The sequence below is a fragment of the Zonotrichia albicollis genome, chromosome Z, assembly GCF_047830755.1.
Source record: "Zonotrichia albicollis isolate bZonAlb1 chromosome Z, bZonAlb1.hap1, whole genome shotgun sequence".
NCBI lineage: Eukaryota > Metazoa > Chordata > Aves > Passeriformes > Passerellidae > Zonotrichia > Zonotrichia albicollis.
This window is the reverse complement of record NC_133860.1, coordinates 6,315,166-6,334,218: the sequence shown is the minus strand read 5'-3', so window position 1 is coordinate 6,334,218 and position 19,053 is coordinate 6,315,166. Positions and strand designations below refer to the sequence as shown.

At 45.6% G+C, this 19,053-nt stretch overlaps 2 long non-coding RNA genes across 2 annotated transcripts; both read left to right on the top strand.

Annotated features, from left to right (window-relative positions):
- Positions 1–1,590: 1,590 nt before the first annotated feature.
- LOC141727098 (uncharacterized) lies at positions 1,591–6,897 on the top strand. The gene is made up of 3 exons (XR_012578142.1): positions 1,591–4,092; positions 5,319–5,525; positions 6,660–6,897. It is a non-coding gene; the product is annotated as an uncharacterized LOC141727098 (long non-coding RNA).
- Positions 6,898–9,269: 2,372 nt separating this feature from the next.
- LOC141727105 (uncharacterized) lies at positions 9,270–15,136 on the top strand. Its single transcript, XR_012578152.1, has 5 exons — positions 9,270–10,157; positions 11,718–11,782; positions 12,401–12,464; positions 13,164–13,239; positions 13,357–15,136. It is a non-coding gene; the product is annotated as an uncharacterized LOC141727105 (long non-coding RNA).
- Positions 15,137–19,053: the final 3,917 nt, after the last annotated feature.

The window sequence follows — 19,053 nt, the reverse complement described above, 5'->3', positions numbered from 1 at the left end:
CATGGAGCTGCTGAGTGGAGGGGTTTGTGCCGAGGGACGAATCTTTGTGCCGGGGAGCAGCAGCCGAGCAGGTGAGCCCGTGTGGGTTTGGAGCGGGGAATTTTGTCCTTCCCCTTTGCAATTTCATCTTGCCAGTCCCTCCCCGCTTCCCCAGGAGCAGAAATGGAGCTTATGAGGACGAAAGGGATTAAGGAGGAGGAAGCAGCTCCTCTTCTTTTATTGTCTGCGTTTGAACTGAGGGGATCCCTCTTCACTTGTGGTTTTAAGGGCGTTGATTGCAGGAAAAGCTGCCTTTTCCAGGCTGTTGGGGGTATCCCGGGGGTGACAGGGAATCCCTGCGTTCTATTTGAAGGGGAATGGGAAAAGTATTCTTGTGGTGTTATGGGTTTGGTTTGAAGGCAGCCACCCCATTTTCATCACCCTAGGGTTGAAATGGAGGGGGCAGCCGTGGTGTCCCTCCTTTTCAAGGCTTTGAATGGAGGTGGAAATGGCCCTTTGCCATCAGTCGAAGGCTTTCATTTGAGGAGCGCCCCTTCTTTTGTGCTCTCGTAGGGGACGAACGTGAAGGGGAGAGGACACTTCTTTGCCCTTGTTGAAGGGAGGCGAGCCCCGCCTGCGGCGTCAGTTTCGGGCTTCGGTTGCGGGAAGCTGCAGCTGTGGCAGCGTTTGCAGGGCTGCAAGGGGGCCGTGCCGCTGCATGGGAGGGCGCTTGTGGTGGCCGCGGCCCGGGCCGGAACGTTGCCGCTCGGGAGCGGCGCTGGCACGGCCCGGGCAGCTGCCGGGGCGCACGGGGGATTTGGCGCGGCCGGGCCGGCCAAGGGCGGCAGAGGCGGCGCGGGCGCTGCTGCGGCGGCCCGGGCGGTGCCGGCCGCTCCGGCCGCTCCGGGCGCGGGGCTCGGGCGCCGCCGCCACCCCCGGGCCCGGTGCCGGCCCCGCCGGGCAGGGGCAGCGGGCGCGGCTCTCCGGGCCGGCGCCGGCCCCGCGTGCCGGAGGAGCCGCCGGAGGAGCCGGTCTCCTGGCGGGAGCCGCGCTCCGTCCGGGGCCGGCAGCGAGCGCGGGCTTCGGCTGCTCGCAGTGCTGGGGCGGGGCCGCGGTTCGGAGGCGCTTTTTCGGCATTGATTGCATCGCTGTGTTCGGTTTGCAGCGGGGGTACGCTAAGGGCTACGGTTCTTCCTGAGTGCTGCGGTTCTCGGTGCCGGTGGGGATGATAAAGGTTCGTTTCGGATTGGGTTTCGTAGTCGGATATGGTTTTTTTGCCGGGGTATTATGTTTAGAAAGGCGCGCAATGGTTTTTACGGGTCGTAGCGCGAAGCAGCGGTTCGGATTTTAATTCTGTTGAGGTGGCTTTTATTGGCGTGAGCGGGTAGTGTTTGTTTCGGTGGGCTTTTGAGGTAGCGTCGTGTCGTTCATAGCAGCGGGTTTTTAATCTCGAGAATTGCATGTGTGTTTATCGTCTTCCAGGGCTTTTATTTATTTGGTTGGTTTGATTGTAGTGTATGTTTTATGGTTGCGGGTAATTTGGGAGACATTGTTTATGGTTACGTTTGTCTTTAGTCTTTGTGTTCGTTTCTACGCGTTATTTTTATTTTGATAGCTTGAGGCACTATGGGTTTATTCCGTTGGGAATAATATTTTTGTTGCAGATTTAAGTTCATTTGGTTTTTGGGATTATTCTTGTTGTTGGTTTCTTCATTTTCTTTTTTGTTGTTGTTTTTGTCTTTTAATGTATTTGAGTATGGTTTATCAGGGTTTTTTTTGGGAACATGGGTATTTATATGGTGGGTTTTTAAAGTATTTTTTTACTAGGGTAGTTAATTTCTTAGTTTTTAGCGGTTGAGATGTTTTCCATTTTGTTAATTAGTTCAGTTTTTAAAGTTATTTTTACAGAGGATTGTTTATTCTTTGAGTTAGTGTAGAGGTAGAATTTTGTCCGGTTTTTTTTTTTTTTTAGTAACGTTCAGGGTGAGTGGCACTGTCTGGAGTTTAGAAGATTGGTTTGACTTTTTTTTTAGTACCTTTTGTAATTTGCTGTGTGTGTTTCTGTAGGGTTTTCTTTTCTTTTGGTTCCATTTTTCGGTCGTGATGAGAATTGTTATTGACGAGAGTGTTCTTTGTTTTTTCTCTGACACTTGTTTGGCTGTTGGAGGTGTCTCGATGTTTTTGGAAGATATTGGTGGGAATTTGATGCTGGTTGTTCTGTCATTTCATTTAGGAATTGGATTTTAAATATACAATTATAACTCTCACTATATTGAAACAAAAGAAATAGATGTGTAGAAATGGGAATGAGCCAACGTTATTTTTATATATTCGGTCAATTTTTAAAATTTAACATGGAACATAAGTCATTATATGTTACAATTAGCTATTCTATTTTTTAATAGAGTATTGTGTATGTATACAGATATATGAATAGAGAATATAAATGGAAATACAACCCAAACAAAAATACAAATATAGAAATGTATCTCAACTATATGCAGATATATAAAAAATTAGTAATAAATTGTAAATATACAATAACATAAATTGATACAATATATAATGCAAGTAATACTGTATATATCTTATTAAAATATATTTTAGGAGATGGATATAAAGTAGATATAAATATAGTACACGGATGTGGTATATCTATCATTTGTTGTATATTATGATAAATATAAATATAAAAAAAATTAAGGTAGTTTAAAATAATGGATGGTTTTGTTTTTTCTTTGCCAAAGCAGGGCTTTTAGTGTAAAAATTACAAATACAAATAATATAAAGGTAGAAATCTAAGTATAGAAATACATCATAAGCGCATTAAAGATTTATATAAAAATTAGAAATATAAGAAAAAATAAGGGGTAGCAGCATATATGGTACATAATTTAAAAAATAATTCCCGTATATTTTTGACTAAGATGCATATTATATGTAGTTATGAATATAATGCATCAATATAAACTATAAATATAAATTTGAATATAGTCATACAAACTATAAATATAAAAATATTTCAATATAGTTTAAAAGAAGGGTTTTTTGTATTTATTGAGTTAGAAAGGGATTTTAATTTTAAATAATAAACGTGTTCTAGAAATAGAATTTCAAAAATATAAATATAGAATCAATACATAAAAATATTTATAAAAACACAAAAGATAAATAAATATTATTAGTAGGAATAGACGTAATACAGTATAAGGAATAGACATAATATACTGTACAAATTACATACTGCATCCATGTCCACTATAAATATGCACTTGAATATAAATACGAAAAATAGAAATATCAACTTTATTTAAATATCATTTAAAAGAACGGAGCTTGTTTTGGTCACGTCGGATAAGAGGCAGGTTTTTGGCATTTATTTCAGAGCAGTTTTTGTCTGGGGTCGCCCCTGTTCTTTTTTGCCGCGGTCGCTGCCCGCAGCCCCGAGGCGCGCTGCGCCCCCGTCTGGGGCGGGCGGCAGTGCTGCCTCCTTGTGGGCAGAGCGCGGTACTGCAGGCGTGCGCCGGCAGGCAGGCGAGAGGCCGCCATGCTGGGAGTGGCGTGTCGCGGGTGTCTCGGACTTTTCGTTGACCTTCTCGAGATGGCGGGGAAGTGGAGGACCCCGGTGGGTGTAAGTGAACTGCCTGTATGGAATACCGACGTCATGGCGGCCCCGACGGATTTTTCTGTGGCGTTTGAAGCGTATCCGATACATGCTGTGGGCTCAGCGTCGCCGCGGGCGGGCGTATTTCTGCGGGTTTGTGACAGGCATCTGGGTTAACCTGGCCTGTCTGCGCCGGGGTCCTCTCATGCCCGCTCTCCCGCCCTCAGCGAGCCGAGCCGGGCTGAACTGTTCCGAAGAGCCGAGTGTGGCCGAAAATAACCGCGTTTAGCTTAAGAGACCAGGATAGCCAAGTGTAGCTGACATTAGCCGCGTTAGGACAAAGAGCCGCGTGAGACCGAGGTTAGCCAGTAGCCGGGAGTGGCCTGGTGGCTCCTGAAATTCCACGATAGGCAGGATGGTTCCCAGACCCAAGCTGGCCCCAGTGCCAAGTCGGGCTGACGTGATAGCGCCTCGTGGCTCCTGCAGTGTGCCATCCAGAAGCGGGGCAGGTGAGTTTTGTTTGCCAGGGAAAAGGGCCGTGGTTTGTGGGGGGGGGGCTGTGGCTGGGGGTGGCCGGCTGGCTCCTGAAATTCTTTGGTATGCAGGGTGGTTCCCAGACCCAAGGTGGCACCAGTGCCAAGTCGGTCTGTTTTGACAGTGCCAAGTCAAAACTTCACTTGTCCTAGTTTAGATTTCTGATGTGGAGGAGCAGAAGTGCCACCTGATATGGAATTTGGTGCTCTCTGTGGAGTGACATCGTGTAAAATTTCTGTCCCAGAAATTCTGTCATGATGGCTCTGCTCCATAAAGAATGACACGGCCTGATTGTCAGCAATTTTTGGTTCTGCAATAGTGTAAAAATGCTAAAATTTGAACACTGCCTATAATTTCAAAAGAAAATATTTTAAAACTTGAAGTGATAGCTAAAATTAGGCCTGAAAGGTAGCAAGAGCAGGTAGCAAGAATATTTCTCCCTGTTTGTAGATATACTATTCATTCAAAAATTTGCTGATGGGGAGATTCTTTCATGTATTTAGTGACCTTTACAGATGTATTCCCCTAGTGTTTTGAGTTGATAGAATCATGGAATAATTCAGGTTGGAAGGGGCTCTAAAGATCACCTCATTCCAAGCCTGCTGCCGTGGGCAGGGACGTGGTTCCATAGAGCAGGTTGCTCTGAGCCTGATGCCAGAGCACCAATGGGCCTGGAACACTTCCAGGGATGGGGCAGCCCCAGCATCTGTGAGCAAGCTGTGCCAGCCAGGTGCCAGAGGAGGAAGAAAGCCCTTCCCACGTGGAGCAGAGGCTGCTGCAGCTTCGCGTAGCCTCGTGTCACCGAGCGTGTGAGACAGAAGAGCCCTTCCCGTGGAGGGGTATCGGCGCTGACGGATCCTTTTTGGGAGAAGCGGAGCAATGGAACGCCAGAGCAGCCTTCAGTTCTTCTGGCAGAGCTGGGGACAGCTTGAAGCAGGAGCAGAGCTGGCCTGGTGCCTGCCAGCTCTGCAGGCAGTGGGGATGGAGAAGCTGCAGTTACCTGTCTGCTTGGCTGAGTCTTTAAAAAGGAGGCACTTTTCTGTAGTTCCTTTTCTATAAGCATTACGTGAAAGTTCCTCCTAGAAGTCCAAAGGCAGCTGTTTTCTTAGCAGGAGGAAGTCAGGAGGAGGCAAAGCGGGCAAAGACATCAGATAAGTCGGGATAAAATTCTTGGCTAACCTGTTTTTTCCCCTTCCTCCAGACAGCCAGTTCTGAAGCACTGAGCAGAGATCTGCCCGGGAGGAAGAGCAGAGCCAATCTCTGAGAGCTGACCCGCGAGCTGTGGTGAGGACAGCTGCTCCCTGCCTGCAGCCTGCCTTGGTGTGGGAGCTGCTGAGCTGCCATTCCTGTGGTGGGAGTGTTTCTCCTCTCATCGAGCCAAGCCAGAGACCTGCTAGGGAAGGAGCAGGTAAGGTTTAAGTACCGAGATCTCCCCAGTAAGAAGTGAGGTGACAAAAGGAAATGGCCTCAAGTTGCAGCAGGGAAGGCTTAGATTGGCTTTGAGGACCAATTTGTTCACTGAAAGGGTGGTCAGGCATAGGAGCAGGCTGCCCAGGGCAGTCCCCATTGCTGGAGACATTTAAAGCATGGCAAGATGTGGTGTTTCGGGACCTGATTGGGGTGGGGGCTTGGCAGTGCTGGGGCTCGATGACCCAGCAGCCGGGCTCGATGACCTTAGAAGGCTTTTGCAGCCTAAAGGACGCTATGGTTCTGGAAAGCCTCGACCCCTGTGGCTCTAACACAGCACCTGGATGCTGACGGAAGGAGGCTGGTGATAGAGCCTGGAGGTCCCTGTCCCACGGGGAGGGAGAGGACAAGGCAGTGTCGCCTGCAGGGAGGGTCTCGTCCCCAGAGGGCAGTCAGCGACTCCATCCCTGCCCGGGGCTCTGGGTGCAGCCTCGGGGTGGACACCTGCCCTCAGGTTTCCCTCTGGGCACCCGGGAAGGGAACCGGGTCCATCCGTGTGGCAGCTGCAGGGCCTGCAGGCTTTGGGGCTTTGCAGCTGTGTGCCTTGTCACAGGGTGGCAGGGACGTGACGCTGCCTGGGCACGCTGCTGGCCTGGGATCCTTGCTGCTTTCCTCCTTATCCCATATGGATTTAGCAGCAATCTTCTTCTATCTTTTCTTTAAAACTGTCCTTGGGAGAGTGCAAAGAGAGGGTAATCAGTTATGTCAAAGCCTACGTATTTTACCTGTTGGCACTTAAGAGAAAAGACAAAAGCCTGCTTGGCATCCTTCTGCCTGGAAGTGATTGTGACCCAGGGAAGTGAGGAAGGGGCTGGCCGAGGTCACTGAGGCTCTGAGATGGAGGTGAGTTTGCATCCCAGTTTATTGGAACGGAGGCTCATCAGAAGTTTCCTCGGCTGTCTAAGGCACAGAGCCCTGGAGCCCAGTAAGCCTGAGCTGCTGCATGCTTGCTGTGAGCCTTGGGGTGAGCGTGCATCGTTGCAGGCTTGGGATGGATTGGAATGTGCTGAGGAAACCGGAGGGAGGGAGGGAGGGAGGGAAATGCTCTGTTAACATGTGCCAATTCTTCTGTCAGACTCATCACGGCAGGACGGCGTGAAGGCTGAAAGCGTAAGAAGATGTGGAGGGAAGCAGAGAATCTGACAGGAGCATCGAATGCGCGAGCGCACGAATTTTGCTTTTTGCTTGGATGTAAACTCAGGAGTTGAAAGGAATTTGGGAGTGAGAAGGGACATTTCAGAAGGTGAAGAAGAAAAAGAAGTTGTTGTTGTTACAGGCCTGGCAAAATCTTTTGTTCTAGCTAATAAAAGAAGTTAGTTTAAATAAAAAAAAGAAAAAAAAAGTAGTTTTTCTTTACCTGACTATTATATTCATTGGTGGTATATGGTGTGTTGTTTAATTTCTTGGTATGATTAACTCAGTGTAAGTTGTTTTTTGAGTGAACTAACTTTCTGGATGGGTTGGTTTGTATTTGAGACAGGATTGATTTCAATAGGTTTCTTTCACAGACTTGTGATAGGTATTACTGGGGTTTTGGCTTTGTTTACTGTATGCATAAACATCCAGCTTTGGTTGGGCCAGCTGGGCTGCCGGAGTTTGTGGGTGTGAATTTATTCGATGGCTTTTGTTAAATGCAGTGTTTAATTTTTGACAGGTTTTTCAATGTAGTGGTTTTAAGGTGGTTTTTAGAATTGATTGTATGGTTTGATGTTGTTTATAGTTGCTGTCCGGTAAGGGATGTGGTGTGAGTACTTGAACGTTATGGTTTTGGTTTTCCTAAGTTCCATTTTCTTTCTGGTTCGATAGGTTTTTTTAGTTTTATTTTTGGTGACAGGGGTATTCACGTGGTGGGTTTTTGTAGGCAATATGTTTTTTAATTTGGGTAGAGATATTTTTTAGTATTTTAACAGTTTAGATTTTTTATTTTTATGCTTTGAATTAGTTTTCTTTTAATTTTAAATTAAGTTTTATAGATTATTGGTTTTTATTTGTGCATTAGCATAAAGGTAGAGCTTTGGGGGCTTCTTTTAGTACTGTTTAGTTTTGAGTCTAGTGAGTTGGTTTGATTTAATTTTTAGTGGGTGTTTGTTTTTCTTAGCAGTTGTGTCATTTTCAAGGTGTATTTGAGGTTTTTGGGGTTTTTGAGATATTGGTTTAGGAGGACGTTTATGATGAGCATGTGCGCAGGTTTTGGGCTAGTTGAAGTGGGATTTAAAATTTATTTTGGGTTAGGTTTATTTGAGTGTTTATGAGGGTTCAGTGTTGTGGGATGTTTGTTCCGTTAGTAATAAAAATAGGTTTTGTTTTGATGTGCTGCGATGGGATGAGCGTGTGCTGCGTGCCGGTGCTGACAAAGGTACGGTATTGTTGTGGCTCTGAAGTGATGGGTTAATGAATTCATATGGTTTAATATAGAGATGGAAATAGAAATAAATATACATTTAAAAAGAAATATAACATTAGAGTGGTAAACATAAATATAGAGAACAGATACATATATAAAACTATAATTCATGGTATGGAATTGTAAGATATTATCACATAGATAAATGATAGTCTATTATATATATGCACAAAGATATATAAATATAGATTGTAAATATAAAAATACTTAAATATAGTTAAATTGGGGGTTTTATTAGGTTGTAGACCTGTTTTTATTAATAAATCATATAAATAGAAAAAAATAAAAATTCAGATACAAATATATAGGGAAATACAAATATCTATAAATATTGATATTAAATAAATCCAAGTAAAAGAAATATACAATACAGAAATTTTCTATCTATGCTTATATTAGAGGGCATTCTCCCTAAGATATATATAATATCTATGAATATAATGAATAAAAATTATCAATCTAAATATGATTATAATTTTGAAAGATAAAGTTACTTGTTAAATTTTAAATGTGGTTGAAATAAAGAAGTGTCCTTGGTTTTGATTTGGTTAGAGGCAGGAGTTTTATTTTAAATAATAGAAGTGTTATAGAAATGTGAATCTTAAGATAGAAATAGATAATAAATATATAAAGGGAGATTGCTAAACTATGACTACAAATTGAACTATAAATATAGGTAAGTAATATGAAGAGTTGTAGTATAGAATATAAATAACATGATACGGCAATATAAATTATAAATGGGAATATAAATATAAAAATAGGTAAGTATAGTTTAAAAGAAAGGGAATTTTTTGGCTTTTATTTAAGTAGAGGCAGGGGTTTTATTTTAAATAAGTGTTACAGAAGTAAAAATCTTGACGCAGAAATATATAGTCAATGTATAAAAATATGTATAAAAATATATAACTGCTCGCATCAGATGTAATATAGAATATAAATTTATGTACAAATTGAGATTGATAAAGATAAATGTATAAGTAAGCAATATACATTAATGTACATTATAAATGCAAATAGGAATATAAAAATCAGACATAAGGATAAAACCTATTTAAATATTGTTTGAAAGAAAGGGTTGGGGTTTTTTTTATTCTTACTGGGTTAGAGGCAGGGTTTTTATTTTAAATGATATGAATGTAGATATTATTGGTATATATTTCTCAATATTGAGATATACAATCAAGATATAAATATAGATATAAACACAAAATATAAGTAAATAGAGATAATAGGAAGAGATGTAATGGAGAATACAAATAACAGCATACGTAAGTATACATTTTAAATGTAAATGTGAATATGGACCTGAAAAATAGAATTTTAAAAAATATTGAAATACAGTTGAGAAGAAAGGGTTTTCTTTTTGGCTTTAACGTGGGTGGAGGCAGGGGTTTTATTTTAAATAATGGAAGTGCTACAGAAGTAAAAATCCTCACACAGAAAGATATAATAAATATATAAAGATCTGAATAAAAATACGAAAAAAAATAGAAGTAATAGGAAGAGTTGTAACATAGAATATAAATGTATAAATAAATGGGAAAATAGAAATGCAAAATCGAACACACATCAGTATAGAATTTAAATATAAATGTGGATCTAAATTTGAAAAATATTATTTAAAAAAAAAATGAAATACAGTTGAAATGAAAGGGGTTTGTATTTGGCATGTATGGGTGGACGCAGGGGTTTTATTTTGAATCCTGCAAGTGTTAGAGAAGTAAAAATCCTAAGAGAAATGTATACTTCCAATGTAAAAATAGGTATATTTCGAGCGGGGCCGAATTGTTCGGTAGAGGCGAAGAGCCGAGTGTGGCCGAACAGAGCCGACTTGAGCCGAAGAGCCGAGTGTGGCCGAACAGAGCCGACTTGAGCCGAAGAGCCGAGTGTGGCCGAAAACATCCGAGTTTACACTAAGAGCCGATGATAGCCGACTGGAATCGATAGCCGAGGGTAGCCGACACTGGCCGCATTTAGACAATGCGCCGAGTCTGACCGAGTTTAGCCCAAGCGTGCCGAGTTGGGCCGAAGAGCCGAACTGAAACGAGTTTAGACCAAGAGCCGAAGCAAGCCGAATTGAGCCGAGTTTCTTTAAACAGAACCGAAGGACGCCGCAGCGCTCTCCCTGCAGGTCTCCGGGGCACACGTCAGGGGGCGCTGTATAAAGTAAGTATAAAATATCAACTCTATAAGAAGGAATAAAAGCTCTATGTCATGTGCAGCAGTAGAAAATTTCAGGCTCCCAGGGAATAAATATTTTTCTTTAAATCATTTTCGTTTTGGAGGTTTTTTTTACTGCCAGGTAGCCCGAAAGTTTCTAGTGCTGCTTTTTTATTCTAAAGCTAGAAAGGAAAACCAAGATCAGAAATAGAAAAAAGGGAAGGAAAGGAAAGGAATCAGGACCACAAGAGGGAAGGGAAGGGGTGAAAAGCAGAGTGAAAAAGGAAAAAAGAGTTGGAGCGAAAAAGAGAGGGCATTCGGGAGGAGCGTTGCTGCCTCAGGTCCTTCCCCGCCCTGGGGCGAAGGACCCGTTTGATGCCCGGGAGGGACTGCAGCTCCCGGTGGCGGAGGACGGAGCAGTGGCTGTCAGCCCGAGACTACAACTCCCGGCAGGCCCTGCTGCCGGCGAGGCGTGTGACGCAACGGCTGACGCGGCGCATGAGTGGCTGGCGTGCCAGGCGGCCGCGCCGGGCTGTGCGCGGGACGGCGCCGCGGCGGCGACGCCGGAGGGGCGAAACCTCCGTCTGGCCGCCCGCACGGAGCTGAGCAGCGCGGAAGGGGCGTCGGTCCGGTTCTTCGGCCTTACTCAGCGGTAGCGATGGCGGAGGGCGAGGCGGTGCTTTGCTGCCGCGGGCCGGGAGCTGCAGGAGCCGCCCCGGGCGAGCGGCGCCGGGCGCTCCCGCGGTCCCGGTGGGGCGGCTGCCCTCAGGCTGGCGGAGGCGCAGCAGCCCCCGAGCTGCAGCCGTCTCCCTCGGGCTGCTGCCGGTGCTGCGGGCGGAGGCGGCTCCGCCGCGTGTTGGGCGTTGCGAGCAGAGAGCGCTGCGATATCGCCGGAATGACTGGGCTGCTGCCTGCGCTAGTGCTCGAGGCTCTTTCTGCCATGCAAACGGATGGAGCGGCGCTGAGCGGTAAAGCCAGAGATGGCCGGGAGAATGCCCAGCGCAGGGAGCAGGCGGGCTGTATCCTTCCGATGGCACAGGTGCGATCTGCAAACTCATCCCCTTCTGCCCCTGCCCTCCCCAGCCCCAGGGAAAGTGCTTTCCAGCATTGTCGGGCTTCTGAAAGACAAAACTTGTGATTTGACACTAGCATCCAGAAAAGGTTTCTGTCTAGATTAGCAAATGCCTAAATTGTTCTTGGTTACATCCCATGACCGGTTTTAGGCAGTGACTTTATACTGCTTTTAGGATTTTCTTGTACCAAGGTGAGAAAATAGGCAGGTCTGATAGTGGTTTCACTTTTTTTCTACTTCACGTTCCATGAGATTCTTTTATCCAAGCACTTGTTTTAAAACTGTACTGTAGGCGTTTATGGTTCACTTTTTTTTTCTTTGCAGCACCCGTGACTTTTTTTTTTTCTGTAAATTGGGAGTAAATATAGCTGAGTAAAATGACCTTGGTTTTCTTCTTTCTTTTTCAACTGAGTTGTTTTTATTAAAAATCCTATTTGAATATGTAGAAAAAGTGGGTGTGTCCTGTAATATATCCTAGCTTTTCTTGTTTACAGGGTACTCAGAAAATATGTCTCCCTTAGAGTCCCACAGAAACGTTCTCAGTGCGATCTCTGTCAAGGTATGCATTTACAAATAAGTGATCCCTTTAGATATTTGACTGTGTACCTTTTCCTGTAATTCAGAGCTTGCGTTCCGTGGCTTTTATGATAAACCTATAAAACATGTAAAAATGGTTTTGCACGTCTTAATCGTTGCAGGCAGCACTAAGTGGATTTAGAGCCTGTTCTTGACCAGACAAAGGGAAAAAGTGTGACTTTGATGCTGAACTTGTCATTTTTCATTGGACTTGTCTTTAATTATTCAGGAATAGAGAGAACTAGAAAAAGAGAGAAATAGAATTGGTTATTGAGCACTCCTCAAATGCTCACCGTGATTCAGTGCAGAGCCGAAGTGAAGGGTGATGGAACAGAGCTCTGTGCTTTAGAAGGAAATAAATTTAAACCTGACCTCCACACAGTGTCTCACTAACTTCTGTTGTTTTAAAATACCAAATACGTTTAGGAAGTGTTGGAAGTTAGTATTTTGGGAAAGAAAAGGCAGTTCCACAGAACATTGCATTTAACAGAGGCTCTCGGAACGATTCATGTTGTAACTGCTGTCACTGCAATCGGTTGGTGGTTCAGCCTTGAAATGTGCACTTGCCCTTCTATAAAGCACTGTTTTGTTTGCCTTTCAGTGCTATGAGTCTTGATAAATTGGAGAAGAGCCCAAGAGAAATTTTTCCTCCCTTGATATAAAAGGTAGGAAGTGACTTTTTTTGGTTTGGTTCTTTTTCTTTATTATTTTCTGGAAATAAAAGTAATTAAGTATAGGTACGACTGGTTTGTTTCTTCCAGTAGCAGGTGATAATAATAGTAGTAGTAATAGTAAAAATAATAATAGAAATAATAATAATAGTAACGTAATACTACTTAAACTGTCTTTATCCATTGAACTGGCCATTTCAAATCAAAACTTGTAAACACAAATCAAACCATCATCCTTGTAGAATCTTTCACAGCAGTGGGCTAAAGATCCTGGTTTTGTTGACAGGATTTATCGGTTCTGGAAGAACAAGAGGGAAGTACAAGCCTAACTACTTCTAGCTCACAGACCCGTCCAGTGAATACAGCTTTGTATTTTGATGGGCTTGTGATGACTTTGAAATCGATTGCTCATTACAGTAAAAAAAAAAAAAAAAGTTTTTTTGAACGTGACAGCAGAAATAACTTTCAGTACCAACTTAATAATAATAGATCACCAATTTAAGTTAAAAATTCATGCTATACTATCAAAATTTAAAGGTAAAATATTATGTATCAGGTGATGGTATAAAGTGTATGTTCTAATGTGTAGGATGTATGCAAAGATACATACATACCTGAAAGTCCTTAGAGGAAACAAATTTTTATGTCTTCTGTTTGACTGTTTATCATACAATATTTGGTTTTATTTCCCAGGGATCGGTGAATTTTAACTTTGGAGTCCTCTATGCTAAGGATGCTCGGCTTACAGATGATGAAATGTTCAGTAATGGTGAGTTTGTCACCTTCTCTTTAATTGCTATGCTGATCTGAATAAGAAAAAAACAAAAGCAAGAGAAAAAAAAAGGATGGTTTATTATTTTTTACGCTGTTATGTTTGTTTCCTCAGTATTTGCTGCAGCTCTGCTTACCCAAACTTTGGGTTCCTTCTGTCCCACTGGGAGTCGCCCGATTTGGTTGCATCTGGTGAAATTCACCCTGAGACCTTGGAGAACCAGCTCAAACTACGTGAGAGCCATTTGCAGTTCTCTGCAGACACCTGGAGAATGGGTGATGCTTCTGAGGATCTGGCAAGTGTGCTTCTATCAAAACTCAGTCTGTGAAATTTCTGGGGAAAACCCTTCTGTGTACCGAAGGGTTCAAACTCTGGTGAGGATCCAGTTATCAGGTGCTCACCTGCATGGTTCCAGCTCTTAAAGTGAACACTTGTACTCTTGCCCTGTAGTTTATATCAACTGTATTTTTGTTATTTTGCAAGATTTCACGGCTTTGCAAAATATTGTGCATTTGACTCTTTGGAACCTGTCAGATCGTTCTTTGGTGCAGCACCACCTCATGGGACACTTGGCTGCTGTCCTGAAGGGGTTGGTCGTAAATCCTGGAGGGTTTATAAGTCTTCTGTCCCCAGGGAGGTATCGTGCTTTGTTTGCTTTTGTTCTGTTTGTTAGGCGCTGCTTCTCACTGGAAGTATGAATTTCAAACTACCCTGTTCTTTTTTTAACTGTTTTCCTGGTTCTCTCCCTACGGCAGGGAAAGACTCTCGTGTCCTTGTCGTCAGGCTCGGTGCTGTCCAAGAAGATACAGAGACTAAAAAAATCATAAGAAGCAAAATATGACTGCAGGGAAAACAAGCTGGAGAGAACAAAAGGTGGTATTGTTATCCTTACCCTCTATTAGAAACATCCACTGTGCTTTGATGTGGTAGCTGCCAGGGGCTTGTTAGCTCTTTGTAGGCAGGTGTGGGTGTTCACTTGTAGGTTTTTTCTCTGGACAAGTCAATTCAATCTTTGCTAAGCTTATATTTGCAGATTACTGTCTAGCACAGTCCAGCATGACATTTTTGAATGTTGTAAAAATACCATGTTACTTGGAAATTGCTAATGATGAGAAGCCTTAGGGAAAAAGAAGATTTCAGGGTTGGAAGATGTGAGAAGAATTTTGTGGGGATGTTAGACTGAAATAAAGCGCACTTGAAGCTGGACTGGCACGCTGGCAGATCCCCTATTAAAGAGTAGTGCTTAAATTAGCCTGGGGGTTGCCCATTGTTTCTGTAGAAATCAATGTTTCCTGGTCTTCAGAAGTAAGCTGCTTTGAAAAGCTGGAAGGTGCAGTATAGTGACAATCCGTGTGCTTTGGATTAAAAGCAGATTTCAGAAGGGTGACAGGCTTTTGTCTTTTCCTAGAAGTCAATGTAATCCTATCGAGGAGTTTTTAATTCTGTGTTGCCATGTCATCCCTCAGAGCCCTGTCGTACTAATCGTCATACAGATGCAAAACAAAACATCAGACCCTGTCCCAGCCACTTAGAGCCCTGAACACGATTTCCTCGGGCTGCCATTTGTGCGCCATCGGTACTCACCACGGAAGCGAGCCGGGGATGTTGCAGCTGTTGGGAACAAACCGCTTCTCGTCACACAGAAATGGAATTCGGACGACGCCTCGGCCAGCCCCTCTCTGCCGTCGTCTCCTGAATCTGCAGCAGAGCAGTTCCAGTCCGTCCGGGTACGTGTAATCCAGCTCCTGACGATCTGAGCACACGGAGCAGCGCTCAGCTGCCGTGGGGGGCTCAGGGAAGGCAGAGTGTGCATTGTCATCTTCCTGAACCTACGGACAAATCAAAGTGAGAAGCCACAGGTTGGAAATGAGTCGCATATATGCTAAATAAAACTTGCAGATTTATTTAAGAATTGTTTCTGCTTGTTCTTTTTTGTGCTTCTGTGCTTAGAAAACATCCCTATAAAATCAGTTCAGTTCATCAGTTGAACCTTTGTTTGCAGACCCTCACTGAGCAGAATTTGTTGCAGACTCAGTGCACGCTGCGCTGGAGTGTGAGGAGCTCAGTGCACTGCCGGGAGTGTGAGGAGCTCATGTGTGCTACTTTTTGCTTTAGGACGCTCTAAGGTATTTATTCCTTTTGGGATACATGATGAGAATTCCCAAGAGAGGTAGTTATAAGGTATGACATCGGGAAAAAAGCCTGTGTGGTTGGAGTGTTGTTGCTGTCAAAAGTTAATTTTTTCTTAGCCAATAGTTAGCTTTTTGCTTTATTTTTGTGGCATCAGTATTTTATTGTTTAAAAAATTGCTTCAAAATAACTTCAGTGGTCGACCAGCAGTACCTAGTTCAGATTTGCCTATTTGCTTGTAGCTAAAATGTTCACACCTTGTTTATCCTTCTATTTAAGAAACTGCTGCCCAGCCAACTAATAACTGAATATCTATCTGTCTGGGACATGGGGACAGGATTTAGGTAATGTCTTTTTTCCAGAAAAAAGTTCCAGTGTAGTTTCTAAACAGAGGAAAAGAGCGTGAAAACTCGGGGCTCTGATGCCATTGGGGCACCCCAAGGTCCCCAGGAGAGGGAGCCCCACTGGGGTGCAGGAGCAGGTGTGTTCTCATGTAATATAGAATAAATTATAAATATAAATAGGAAAATTATAAATGTAAAATATTTTTTAAATAGTTAAATAAAGCGGGGGTTTATTTGTCAATAGGCAGTGTTTTGATTATCCAAATTATAAGTACAAATCATATAAAGGTAGAAATCTAAGTATAGATATATGTCATAAATACATATAAAGTTTAAAAACAGAAGAAAATATTAGTTGTAGCAGTAGATATGATACATAATACGAATAATAATAATTTAAATACATTTCTAGAATTTTAAATATATTAGATCTAATTATTAATATAATGCATCAAAAGAAACTATAAATATGAATGTGAATATTATTATAGAAAGTATAAAAATATTTCAATCTCGTTTAAAAGAAGGTGGATTTTTGTATTTATTTGGTTAGCGACGAGGTTTTTATTTTGAATAATAGAAGTATTATAGAAGTATAAATCTAAATATAAAAATATACAATCTATAGAGAAAGATATTTGTAAAAACACGAGCGAACGACGCCTCCTTCGGCCGAATGGAACGAGCTCAGCCGAAGCAAGGCGAGACCGGCCGAACCCGACGGCCTCGAGCGAACCGAGGCCAGGCTTGCGAGGCTGCCTGAACGGAGCCGAGCTCAGGCGAACCGAGCCCGCTGCTCTCGTGCGCGCTAATTAGCGCGAGTGCGGTCACCGCCTAAAGAGCCCCTGTGCCGCCCCGCGCTCCCGGTCGTGTCCGTGCGATGGGCGGGCCGCCGGCGGGACGCGGCAGCAGGAGAGCCCCGAGCCGGGCGCGTTTAACGTGAGGCGGCGCCGCTTGCCCGCCCTCAGGGAGCCGAGCCGAGCCGAGGCGCGCCGAACGCATAGAGAGCGGCTCCGAGTTCGGCCGAAGCGAGCCGAGCACACAGAGCGACTCCGAGTTCGGCCGAAGCGAGCCGAGGCGCGCCGAAGAGGCGAATGCAGCCGAATGCGGCCGAAGAGAGCCGAGTTTAGCCACAGAGCCGATTCGAGCCGAGTGTCTCCTGAGCGAGCCGAGCTCCGCCGAGCGCAGCATCCCGGGCAGGGCGAGGCGCCGGGCCGGGCTCGGGGTGCAGCCGGGGCTCTGTGAGGCTTCCCCGCCTGTCTCTCTCTCTACCCCTCCTTCCTTCTCAACGTATTCGCCTTCTCTCGCTTCCTTTCCCCCATTCTCTCTCCCCCCACAAGCCCGGCTCCTACCTGTCCTGTCCCTAGCCCGCTACTCCCTTCTGTTCCCCCTGTCTCCGTCCTCTGTCCACCCTCCCTCCTCCACCCTCCCTCTTCCCCCTTCCCGGGTTTCCCTTCCCGTGCAGCTTTCCTCCACAGCCCGACCCCCTCGCCGCCCTTTCTCATGCCCTGCTCTCTTCCCGTGCCCCCTTTCCGTCTTCGCCGCGCAGCCGCGGGGCTCGGGGCGCCGGAGAATAAAGGCCCGAGGGCCGGAGCCCGGCGTCCCTCGGCCCTTGCAGGAGTCCCCGCACGGGGCCGGAGGCTCTCGGCGGATCCCCCCGTGCCGGTCAAATGCCCCGCCGGACAGCGCCGGAGCTGCGGCTTTCCCGGCACGGCGCCGAGAGCGGCCCCCGCTCTGTGCCGCGCCGTGCCCGCCGTCTGTGCCGCTCCCTCTCGCTGCCCCTGGCCCGGGACAGCGAGGCTGGGGAGGAACCTCGGCCTTTCTGGGGGCCGCCCCACTTTCTTGTTGCAGCAGAATCCCTTTCTGCGGGGATGGACGTGTGCAAAGGGCTTGGAGGAAGCGCTGCGCTGCTGTCCGGGGCAGTCGGACTCGTTCTGTGCCTTCTTTGGGGCTCAGGGAAAGGGGGTGAAGACTCGGGGCTCTGATGCCGTTGGGGCACCCCGCGGTCCCCAGGAGCGGGAGCCCCACTGCGGTGCAAGAGCAGGCGGGGGGCGGGCGAGGGGCGTCACGCTGGGGGCCGTGCCCCAGAGGGACCCAAAGCTGCCACCAAATTCAGGGAGGGGTGGGTGTAGAATGCTAAAACCTGTCAAGGTATTCGTTTTTATAGGTCTTGGTAAAGAATAGGAATTTGTCTCTAAATTCATCTGGGGAGAAACCCTCTCTATCCACTCATTGTTTACAGGAATGCAGAAAACTCCGAGTGGAGATGGGTAGCAGTTTTGAAGATAGTGCCCTAGCGTTTTTATCTAGGAATGGACCGAGCTGTGCCCCGAAACCATCAGAACAGCTGCAGGAGCTGGAGGCAATAGAAAGGGCTCTCTGGCACCTTCTGCCTCCGTTCTCTGCCAGTCCCCAAATCGTGTCGCAGTCCCGGAAGAGGCGCTTGTCATCCAGAGTGCCAAATAAAGACCTGTAAATTCCCAGCTCTGCCTTGTGTTTCATGTGGTTTTTTTACTTCATATTTATGTCATTACAGAAAGCAAGGAAAGAAGAAATGTGACTGGTTCCCACTATTGTTGTGTGAAGGCTTTTTTAAAAGGCTGGTGTATTTGTATTCTCTTTCTCCACTCCAAGCTTGACTTTTCCCATTTTTCGACGTCTGCTGCATTGGGTGTCCCAAGGGGTCTTAGGAGTTGGCGCTGATCCTGCTTTTTCTGAGGGTTAATCAAAGTGTGCTAGCAGAATGATAGTTTTCTGCACTGGAAAGCTTTCCCTCAATGCCATCAGTGCACGTACGTGTTTGAATTGTGGAACCAGACGGACTAAGGAAAGCCAAGGCCCGTAGCGGATTTCTGTTTGCTCTGTCTGTGAGAAGCGGGCTGTGTGCTGCACAGGGAGAGGCGCTGTTGGAGTGGCATCGGCGCCAGGTGTGAGTGTGAGGATGATGAGGGGCTCGGAGCAGCCCAGGTGTGAGTGTGAGGATGATGAGGGGCTCGGAGCAGCCCAGGTGTGAGTGTGAGGATGATGGGGCTCGGAGCAGCCCAGGTGTGAGTGTGAGGATGATGAGAGGCTCGGAGCAGCCCAGGTGTGAGGATGATGGGGCTCGGAGCAGCCCAGGTGTGAGCTGTGAGGATGATGAGGGGGTGGCTCTTGCCGGGGCGAGGCGGTTTTAACGGGGGGAGAGTTTGCCTCTGTACATTTTTGCATGGAGCTGCTGAGTGGAGGGGTTTGTGCCGAGGGACGAATCTTTGTGCCGGGGAGCAGCAGCCGAGCAGGTGAGCCCGTGTGGGTTTGGAGCGGGGAATTTTGTCCTTCCCCTTTGCAATTTCATCTTGCC